The sequence below is a fragment of the Gavia stellata genome, chromosome 31, assembly GCF_030936135.1.
Source record: "Gavia stellata isolate bGavSte3 chromosome 31, bGavSte3.hap2, whole genome shotgun sequence".
Taxonomy (NCBI): domain Eukaryota; kingdom Metazoa; phylum Chordata; class Aves; order Gaviiformes; family Gaviidae; genus Gavia; species Gavia stellata.
The window spans coordinates 2,971,437-2,980,233 of record NC_082624.1 but is presented as its reverse complement, the minus strand read 5'-3'; positions in this window follow the sequence as shown (position 1 = coordinate 2,980,233).

The following is an 8,797-nucleotide window of genomic DNA, read 5'->3' as shown; positions in this document are numbered from 1 at the left end:
ACTGAGAAACACATTTCTTTAGTAGGTGTTGCAGGGGAAAAAATTCATTGTGTGCTTCAAAACTTTTTAGTTGTAATGCAATGTTTTGCAAAAGAATAAATACAAGATAATATTGTATAAAGCAGCAGTATCTTTGCACGAAGATTATTCCGGTATAAATCACATTTTGATGGAGTTTGAGGACTGTCTTCAAGTTTCTTTTCATTCTAGTATAAGAGCGTTCGAGTAAAGACTGAAGAGAAGGGATTTATTTGCGTGTCTAATTTAGAGCAGCGTAGTGACACTGCTTATGTGTTCAACTAAATGCAGTGTAGGTAGGCATATGGGCTGTGTAGTGTCTTGCTTTCCTCTGTAGTCAGCACACAGAAGTGTGTTTCATGTTACATTCTGGGAAAGTTACCTTCTACCTCTACTTTACAATGCACCTAGAGATTTAGCTAAGTTAGCTATTAGACATGAGGCCGACAGGGGATGTTGAGTCCTACTTACGCTCTGTTTTCAAACTTAACTGTATACATATGAAAAGATGAGAATTTACTTTGAATTCTGTGTTTTATGAAGAAGTTCTACATAAAAATGTTATTTATACATTTGTGTGTGTGTGTGCATACATGTAAAAATTCTGTCTAAAAATGAAATCCTGATTCTGTGCAAGTGTTTGTAGGCTCTTTGCCTTGTACTTAGTTATATATGAAGACTCCTTTGTGTTTTGGGTCTTGAAAACCAAATAAAGTGCTAGGACTCTTGAACTATGCTGTATAGTTCAGTCATCGCTTTAAAAATGAAACTAAAACCTTAAGATACTCCTGGAAAAATCTTGTGCTGCATACAGCATCCACATGAAAAAGAAAAAGCTAAATTAATTTCCGTTTCATTAAATCACTTTGTGTCCTGCACTGTATGTCAGCTCGGCTAAGCGCAGCTGACTCAGCCAAACTTCTGCTTGCAGTACTTAAAGCATGATTAGTCTTGACATTAGGGGGAGAGCGAGTGGTGGTTTTCCACTAAGGAAAGCAAACATGACTTAACTTTTTGACCTGCTGCCAGAAAATTGAGAGTATGGAAACTAGCATTTTCTATTTTAAACTGTTTCCTAACACTTTTCTGATAAGATTGTGGAGTTTGTTTAGAGAGACTTTTTTCCGTTGGTACAGTTTGTTTAACTTGCAGTTTGTTGTCTAAAGACAAATTAATGAACTTTAAGGCCAGAAAATACTGTAAGTGCTTTTTCTGGTGTATATAATGAAAGGGAGGAATAGTGAGTCCTACAACTCTTTACGTTATTACAGTTAAGGTGTATAATTTAGGTCACAGAAGGACACTTATAGCCTTGCAGAGATTTCAGTGTACAGAGTTGTGCTGGACCTCCCACTTGATTCAGCTGTTAGAGCCTTTAACTTGCATCTTACTTTGGACCGAAGTTTGTTTCAGCCACTGGATCCCGGAATGCCTTTCTGTGGTAGTTGAAGGAGCCTTTGACTCTCAGGTGCATACTCCTTATAGACTGTGTCTCCTAAATAACTGTGTTAATGAAAATCTCTGTATTTTAAGACAAGTCTTCTCTGGGAATTATCACAACCTTTTACTACTGACGTGTAACATGCATCTAAATACATGCTGGGAGAGAGTAATTTTTCTGTGATGAATAGAAAAATTATGTGTGCAAAATCTTCAGTGAAACATACTTCTTACCTCTCCTTTCCTAAAAACAAATTAAAAAAAAAAATCCTTATTTACTTGAAAAATGTTACATGAGCTTTTGACCAAACAAAACCTAAAAGGTCCATGTGTGGCATTTCAGACGGAAGCTACACTCATCATTCTTCCAGATCATTTTGTGAACAGCAGCAAGCAATTTGATTGTCCTTTTGTGGGACCATTCTGATGGACCTGCAGCTGGAACAAGATGCCTCCTCTGCACCTTAACTATTGACTGAAAACCTCTTGCTTCTGCTTTTCCATTATTCACCATAATGTTAATTGCTTGGATGCTTCTGTTCTCATCTTGCTTCATTGCACGCCTCTTTCCTGTGGTCTGCCCAGTCTTTGTTGAGTGCTCCTTCCGTTTCTTCTTTTGCTTGTATTTTCATACTGCTTCTCATTTCTAGTCAAATAACACGAGCGAGCACAGTCTTTGCGTGCCCACCTATTTAATGAAGAGTTTGGGTTATTGAGACAAAATACTGCCTTGTTTTGTTGTGTATTTCCTGCTTCCAGGCAATCTGCAATTTCTTCAGGTAGGTATGTAGTCACTTACACAGCTTCAGATCTTGCGTTCTCTTAATTTGTGGTTGACCTCTGTAATCGGGTCTGGTAAAGCCCAGGAGGGTGTGTGTTCAAGAGTCACTGTGTTGCTTTCACCTCAAAGGAAGTAGTTTGTAAAGAAAGTAATCTGTCATGTTTCTAGGTAAGGGGGTGATGCGGGCTTAGTAAGTAAGCTAAATTGGGATTAATCTCCAAACTTGGAATTGTCTTCTGGACTTTTCTGTCTGAGAAGTCTCCTGAAGGCCTGGAGGATGCTTTGTGACCAGCGTTCACCTACAGTGGTGCTGGATGAAACGTAATTGCTTACAGCTCTGAATTTCATACAGAAGGGAGCTCGCAGAAATAAGTCGCTATTTCTGCCAGTTTTGCTTGTTGAGATGAAGAGGAAGCTATAGCTGCCAATATTTGAGTGTCATAAAGACTAGCTAGGTGTTGGTGAGAGGGTAGTGAATCAAGCAGGCACTGACAAAAGTCCCAGCCATCTGCATGGTGCTCTGCAGTCTGGCTCAGATGGGCAGCGGTCCAAGATAATCCCTACCTGTACCTAGCAGCGTAGCCGAACAGCCGAGGTCTGAAGGAGCTGCGGAAACTGGCCTCCTGGGACTGCGTGGCAGGGTTTGGCGTGGCTGTGCTGCCCCAGCGCTGGGAAAGAACGGAGCGTTCCTCTTCGTGGGGTTATCTAGTCAGCTCTAGTTGCAGGATTCTGCTTTTTAAAAATACAGATATTTTTGTAAATACTGATAAAGTAGGAACAAATGTTCATACCAGAGTCAGTAAGAGCAAGATGGATACTGGCGTTGGATTTTTCAGCTTGATCTTTGCAAACTCAGTAGTAAAGCCTTGTAGCCTGTGTGACTGTGCTATCCAGAGTTGGAGCAGCGCTCAAATATTTTTGCAATGAGTGTGGCATAAAAATCTGTTTGTACTCATAGGCTTTTCAGGTGCTGCTGAGTTAGCTGGGTTTAAAGCTGTGTGCCTGGAGTACAACCTACGTCTCCTTTTGAATTCTCACAGAGAGGGCCTGTTTTTATTTCTTTTACGTAAGTAGGCTGTACCAGTACCAGAAGGCTATACAGACTTGCTTACTTGATGTACCAATTGTAATTTTATTTCAGAGTGAGAAGCAGTTGAAAATTACAGCTGTTTCTTTAAGAGCACTGTCTGACAGGTAGAAGAGATCTCCGGTGATCCTAGCAGTTACTTTCATAGCTTGCTTCATCTCCTGAACAGTATTATGCACCCGTTTCCTGTTTCTCCTCCTAGACAGCAGCTGCAGTGGCGTATCGGGTGTAAATACAGCATGCACTTGCAAGCCTCAGTTTGCAGCACTGCAGCTTACCCTGATCTGATGTTGGGCTTTGCTTCTGTGTGCTAAGAATTAGGTCTTGTCTAAGTTAAATTAGTGGAGATGTCTGGGGAAGGTCAGAACATAGTCCTAGCTTTAAAATCTCTGCTGTCTTTTTGTAAGGTTACAGGCATGATTGGGCTATCTGGGTGGAGATGAATTGCTTTTGATACATTTGGGATAGAAATACAAAGACTGTTAGCTGCACAGTGTCATAACAATGAGTTAAAATGATCAGTGACTTAGAAGAGGAAGCTTCTTCCTCCCACTGAAGTTGCTGAACAAAAATATGAATCTCCAGAACCAACAGGAAGTTTTTATATGCATCACTGCCAAAAGCCTAATACTCAGAAATGGATTTTTGCTATGCGTGGTTGTTTTGCCTCTGCTGTGCTCTCTGTGTGTGTATGTGCATGTGTGCGCGTGTGCACGCTGGAGTGGGAAAGGGGAAAGAGGAGGTGTGGCAAGATAAGCATCAACAATAGAAGAGTGAGTCCCTTCCCAGTGCTGTACCATTTTCCTATAGGCTTCCCTGCTAGGTGAGAAATAACGGCTGCATGAGAAACCTCCCCAATTGGCTGGTAACATAGTGGTACGATAAGTGATGTCACTCTGGCAGGCCTATTCGCAAGATTGTGTTCTGGCACTTTTCAGGCTTGGGCCTTTATTTCTCAGCAGAAATGTGTATGAGAGAGAGAGAGAGAATGGTGCTGAAAGATGCTGTGTTCCATTTCCTTCTGTGAAAGTGAGAGTCGCTTTTAAATCATTACTGTTCCACTTAGGAGTGCAGTCAGAGCAAAGTTAATGTAAAATTAGTTGGGGGGGGATTAGATTTCAGTACTTCTGCACAAGAGTTATGGATTTCTGAAGAGCAGGCAAAGAGCTGCCGGAAATACTTAAGCCAGTGAATGCATGGAGAAGACAAATGCAGTGGCACTGAAAGTATTATGTTAGTCGTGAGCATTTATGAATAGGTAATTGGATGAGTGTAACAAAAAAGAAGGAGAAAAGGCACAACGGAAGAGATTTTCTTCCCAGCCTGTCTCTCTTGTAACCCTCTGACTCTGGTTTTGTCATATTGAATTCTGCAAACATGGGAAGATGTCTTTTTTGCCCCAAAGCACTTGTATGTTCTTGATGTACGCACCTAGATGAACATGCAAATGTGCATGCGTGATTGCCACACCCACTGAAAGCCAAAACAGCACAGGCTACACAAGTTCACTCTTTACATCTTTTTCTTACCAGTTTACTTTACTATTTACCCCTTCTGGTGAATTTGACATCTTTTTTTTTTTTTATATGGGGTTTACTTTGAATTTGTTCTCCAAACATCAAAAAAAATATTTTTTTTGATTGGGCTAGAAATATGAAATGCGGTTTTGTTTTCCAGGATGAGTACTTAAAGGAGCAGCCTTCTTTATGCCACTGACTTAATACTGGCTCTAGGAAAGTCTTTGTGACTCCATCCTCATCTGTAAACTGGAAATACTAACTTACCGTAGGAAGGTGTTAATGATGTAATTTAAAAGCAAAGGATTTCTATAATCCTTTTGTGTAAAGGTCCGAAACACTGATGGTGTTTTTTCCAGATTCTCAGCCACTCTAGGTAATTTTAGTGTCAGCAAATTGTACGCTGATGCGTGCTCTCTGACCTGTACTGGTTTGATTAGTTTTTGAAGTAGATTATACGGTATGTCTGTCTTTGCTTATAAGGCCAGATTTGATGGCCCGTGAAGCAATTGCTAAATTTATATTCCTATAGAAGACTATTCCTATGAGACTCATATTTGTGTGGAACTCAATGATTTTTGGTGAGCTGTTTTTGTGGGCCATATCTTAGTAAAGTAATGAGATGGTGGTCTTTAATCTTAAATTACTGGACTGGACTGGCATGTTAGCACGCTGAGTCAGTAAGCGTATTTTTAATCTCTGATAGGTGAAGTGTAATGTGAATATTTCACCTTCATATACAGTACAACACTGTATTTGTTCAGTGTGATCAGGCAACGTGATTGCTGTATGAACTGTACCATGAGGGTCAGGATCTGAAAATCTGTTGCCTTGTTTCTGCAATTAATTAATACATGTGGAGCCTCACTGGAGAGCAGCGGGTCTGTGTTCGGTGTCTGTGGGTATCAACTTACTCGTGTGAACCAGGGTGTGGGATTATGGCAAATTCTGTCGTGCAGCGTAGCTGAAGCCTGTAGACATACTTGTGCACTAGGATGTAGGTGATACGAAGTGGGATGACTAATGCTGTCATGTTAAGATCCTTTCTCTTTCAGTGCATGCACAGAGCCTGTTACATAATCTATTCCCTACCCTTGTTATCAGCAAGGAAATCTGCATTGTTCTCGAGGCAGAATCCAGCGGCCTTCCCAGGCCTCCTATGGAGAGTGATGAAAACCTCATTGGTAAGCCTGAAATGCTTTTATCGCAGGCAGTGAGCCAGAAACCTAATGATGATCTCTAGAGGTTAGGCAGAGCGATTAGAATATTGGTTGGACAGAATAATTTAAACCTCCTGAAGGCTTTTCTCCAGTGCACCACTAAATGTCGTTGTCTTTTGATTTTAAGAGAAATGGGGCTTGATTAACGTTTAAATGTACTGTGCTGGCACAACTGGTTTCTTCCTTAGAACTATGATTATATTCAATCATCAGCTGCTTTTTCCTTTTCCTGAAGTAAGCGTCTACGTCTTTTAGGTCAAGCTTCTAAAAGCTGGCTAAATACATTTGATTTTATCATCTCTGCCTGAATTTGCTAGCAGCCTGAAACAACAGCTTTCAGATGGATGAACTGTCCCATGCAGACTGTGTCAGCTGTAAGACCTGCTCTCTGGAGTCGGGGACGTCCTTGTGCTGTCAGAGGGCTCTGCATGACAGAGAGTGTGCTAGAGCTGGCTCACACACCCGAGCTGCCGGGGAAGAGCTGTGGCAAAGGGGGCCAGGGAGGGGGAAAGTTCCTGCAAAGATCCTGGAGGAGCAATGGATGCTATCCAGTGTCCTTGCGTCTGTCAGAAGGACTCGTCTAAAGTATCGGGAAGGGAGGCCGAGGCTTCTAGGCCGGCTGGGCACTGGATTAGAGTTACAGTAACCCCAGTTTGTGCTATGCCTCATCCTTCACTGGGACTTGTAGATTTCAGCAGGGTCAAGCAAAGGCTTATTTTCTGAAGAATGATAGTATGAAATACAAGCAGCTCTAATTCATCAACTGTACTGATAACAGATGTGGGTCAAGTTCCCCATGCACAGGCCTTCTTTTGTGGGACTTAAGTGCTGCCCAGGCCTTATGCCAGATCTCTGCTCAGAAGCGAACCTCACGCAGACCTCTTGTGAATCAAATGCAAAGCTCTTCTCCAGCGTTGTGACCTCCCAAGCGATTCTGGGTTGCCATGGCCACGCAGCATATTCGTGGCTGAGAGCCTGATTCAAAGCCAGGGTGAGTCTTCCCACTGTCCTCTGCAGGCTTCAGAGTGAGGGATAGAGCATAAAGAGTCTCAACTGACAGCTATTCCTTCTGTCTTCTTGTTAGTGATCTGCAGTCCCCAGCCCAAAGCGGAGATTTAGTCTGGCGCTCGGGAGCCAGCACACTAACGTGCTTCTTTCTGTGAGCTCTTACGCTGCGTTGAGTTCAGTTCTGTCTCCAGATGCTCTCCACACAGCACTCGAACATGCTGTGCTGCAATTAGTCTAGCAGGTGCCCAGCACTACAGTTTATTATTAGCCATCCCTAATACCATGCTGCAGACGCACATGACGCTTTGCAAAGAGAGGGATGGAGATTCCTTGCCCCAAGCACCCGTTTGCCTTTTGTTCCTGAAACCTCTACTCCCTAGCAACTTGGTGCCTCATAATGATTTCTTCCCCACCCCATGTGTATTCTGAGAGATAATTAACCTTTCAGCAGCTTGATTAGCCAAGAATTTCTGCAACCTACCCTTCCTGGTAAAGCAACAACTTCCCTAGAAAACCACACTTGATTTTTTAAAAAAAACCTAATAGACACTGATTCTTCATCATGTGACCTTTGTGTGTGTTGGTCCTGTGTAACCTATGAGGGAAACCCAGCATTTGGCTTTTGGCTAGAGCAGATTATAATTTTGAAAGGTTTAAAAAACCGCATCACCTCTTACCTAGGTAAAACTGACACCATATTTTCTCACAACTGTGTTGCTGTTTTGAATGTTTAAAAAGAAGTCTGCACTTTTTTTTTTCCCCCCTCTTGAGTGGGGTCATACTTCTTTGAGATAAAAAGTTTCACTCAATGCATCGATTACATTGTGTTTCACTTTGAGGGTAAGTACAAGGGGATTTGGCCCAAGACGAAGGGCAATAAAATTAGTAGAATCTGTATCTATTTGAATGGTCATATGAGCAAAGAAGAAGGTGTGATACACATTTGTAGTATTAGGATCAGCCAGGGAAATAAGGAATAGGATTTAGCCTACAGATGCTTCTGTAAAGCATTTAATCACAGCAGCCTGGACAGCCTTATGTTTTACTCGTTAGGCTGTTATTTTTTCTATCTGTGCGTATTTTTCCTCTAAACGTATCAGGGTGGGATAACACAAATTTTTATAAGGCCCTTTACACATAAGTTGAATATAAAGCTTGTAACAGCTGTCTGTGCTGAGCTGTAGTCTCTGGCAGAGTACTGGTAGATGCGTAATTTTGGATTAGTCTGATGAGAAAGCAATGGCCAGCCTAATTGCAGGCATAAGTGAAGGCAGACTTTGTTTAGACATTGTCTAGATTGTCAGATGAATCAGATCCAGGCGGGTTCACAAAGCAGTCTGCAGAGGGAGGGCTAGCAGCTAGGGAGCGGCTGGTGTCTCCGTGCAGGTAATGGCTGGTAAAACCACAGTACAAATGCAGTCGAGTTTCTGTCCTGCTTGTCAGTCCACTGGGGAGCCTTTGTTTTCTTGCCTTCAGCCAGTTTCTTGGTAGCCGTTTAAATACGGTGACATGTATTGCCACTGCCCTGCCTTTATTTTTGCTTGGCCAGGTAGCAATCAAGCAATGTGTTTGTATTGCAAAAGAAATCACTGTTGTCTTCTCTGAGTTGCAGCTGTATTTATCCTCCCACCCCTGTCGCTCCAAGCACTTGCATTGTTCTGTCCCTTCCGAGAGGGACGTAGAGTTCCCTAGATTTAAGCAATAAGCAGCTTTTTGTTTATGTGCT